The 2,633-nt window shown below is 50.4% G+C and overlaps 1 pseudogene; it reads right to left on the reverse strand.

Annotated features, from left to right (window-relative positions):
- Window positions 1-306: 306 nt before the first annotated feature.
- On the reverse strand, window positions 307-1,493 carry LOC125153165 (yrdC domain-containing protein, mitochondrial-like; annotated as a pseudogene).
- Between the last annotated feature and the right edge of the window lie 1,140 nt (window positions 1,494-2,633).

Genomic DNA, 2,633 nt, shown 5'->3' on the forward strand with positions numbered 1-2,633 from the left:
AATATTTTTTAAAAAGCAACTTAGTAGAAAACAAGGCCATCCTAGGAATGTTGTCAAAGTCTCTAGTCGGCTTTTGACTGATATATGAAGTTACAGATAATAAAGAAGACCTCCCCCACCAGGTGTAAGACTAAACCAGCAGCTTCTGGGCCCCGGTCTCCAGTGTTCAGAAAGACACATTGGCTTAAAGACAGAGACTAGAGACATTGTAGCCCCCGGGGCCTCTGTAAATGACGCCTCCCAGTCACCGGTGAACAGACACATGGTGTTGGGCATTTGTCCTTGGGCCCTCCCTTATCCTGAGATTCACAAGCAAGATCTCTGTGAGGGGAACAGCCCATACTTCTGTGGGAGGATGGATGTAATACTTTCCAGGGCACAGCCTGGATGAATGATACCAAACTTTCCAAGTACAGACAAGTCAACCACAGTTGAGCCCAAGCAGTACTCAGGGCTCTGGCCATCCCCAATTGGTCCCCCATCAATGACCGGCAACAATTGAGGCCAGAGGTACAGGAATTCCTTGACATTTGGAGAACTGGCCTAAGAGTCAAGGTTGGTACTGGTGAGAGCAAGTGTTGCTCAAACACCTAGGCCAAATCCTGCATGAAGCCATGATAGGAGTCCAGGTGCCTACAAGAGGAGTAAAGGGGTTCAGGTCCTTACTGAGCTCTTGGGAGCTTTCCAACACCAGGGTCACTGGTTCTGATAATAAGTCTTTCAGGAGCACCTTGGATATGCTCAACATGGCAGTCCCTGTAGACATCGGCCACATGGCCCAGATAGACAGGCGGCAGCTTGGCCTTGCTGCAGCCCTTGAGGGGGTACACAGCGCCCTGTGCCACTGAGCAACTTGCCGAGAAGGCCAGGCCCTATGGCGTGTGGGTGGGGACCACCACCATGGCGGGCGCCTGTGCGCAGCTCAGCCACGGAGGCCCAAAACACCTTGGTCCAGCGGGCAAGGCCACACTCCCGGGGAGCCACAACAGCCAGGCCCTTGGCACTGGCAGAGTGGGGCTCAGAATGCAGAGGAGCTGGCTGCTGTGGACAAAGCCCCCGCCCCCGCCCCCATCCCTCATTCAACCTGGTGCTGGCAGCCACCACGGCTCTCAGCACCTGCAAATCTCCTGGACTTAACTCATGATTAGATTTTAGGGGTGAGGCAGAGGGAGGAGTCAAGGATGATGGCCAGGTTTCTGATGTGGGTCAATGAGTCAGTCATGGTGATATTAACAGGGCTAGAGTTATAGGAGGGGAGGCTGGTTGGAAGAAGATATTGAGTTGAGTTGTAGATGTAGTGAATTTGACGTATCATTTAGGATGCTCTTGGCTGCAAGTAACAACAAAACAAAACAAAACAAACTAAAAACCCACGCAAACAATAAGGGACTATATTGTTTAACATAGTTGGAAGCCCCTTTCCCAATAAGATTCAATCAGCTGGTCATTAAGGACCCAGGCTCTACTCCTGTTGGATTTCACCTATCCCTCATGGTTGCAGTTGGTTTTCCTGACTCTGACTGACTCCAAGGCACAGCAGTATCGAGAAGGAGAAAAGAAGCCATCATTCATGTATCTGTTTGAGAGAAAACTTTTCCTAGACATTCCCAGCAATCTGCCCTGTCTGGGTCACATGCCCACTCCTTAAGCAATCACAGGCTTCAGCCAATCGTCTGGAAAGGATTGGCAGCTGAAGAGTCGTCCAACACCACGACCAACAGCCCTACAAGGTGACCGTGGCATATGCAAATGGGGTTAGCTTGGAAACAGTCAGAAACAAGGAACAAAGGACAGATTTGGGGTGAAGGCACCATAGAGGTGCTATGAGGAAAGCTGTCCCCTGCGGAGACAGGGGCAGAGAGAAGAACAGGGGCCAAACACACAATTCCAGAGAACATGTCTATCTAAGGGATATCCGAGGAAGAAAAACTGCATTGTAATGGTTGACAACTTGACTCTGGATTCAGACAGACCTAGGTGGGAATTCAATTCCTGCTGCTTATAAGCCATTGACCTACAAGGGGGTCAGTGAAGATCCCTGCATTACGCAGAGCCTTACCTTCCTTGTCTGAAAAAGGGAACCCATAAGTCCCACCTCCCAGGGCTGCTGTGAAGCGTCGATAAGAAAATGCACACAAAGCCTCCACACGACCTCAGCCCACGGCAGCTGCTCCTAGCCATTGGTGAAAAAGAACAGCCTAGAGAGTATCTGAAAAGTGAAGGGGGAAGCTGGTGAATAACCAGGATGAGATGGAGTCATTGAAGGCACAGGGTGAGAGGATTTCAAGGAGGAAAGAGTGGGCAATTATGTCATCTGCTGAAGAGAGGTCAGGTCGGAAGTGGACTGAAAACTGCCCTTTGGATTTAGCAATTAGAAGGTCACTGGTACCCTTGACAAGAGCACTCTCAGTGGAGTGCTGGGGTTGGGAGCCAGGAAGCAGGGGGTCAGCAGTGAAGACCAGAATTCAAGTCGCCTGGCTACCAACCGACAGCAGCGTGCTTTGCACGATGCCAGGAGCTGCTTGGTGTTGAAAACTCCCGTTTTCAGTCATGCCTCAAAAATACTCATTCGGAGAGCAGTAAACAGTAGGATTCCACAATCTGTGAACGAAACGGCCCCTGTTCATCATTTT

Source organism: Prionailurus viverrinus, chromosome A2 (assembly GCF_022837055.1).
Source record: "Prionailurus viverrinus isolate Anna chromosome A2, UM_Priviv_1.0, whole genome shotgun sequence".
Taxonomy (NCBI): Eukaryota; Metazoa; Chordata; class Mammalia; order Carnivora; family Felidae; genus Prionailurus; species Prionailurus viverrinus.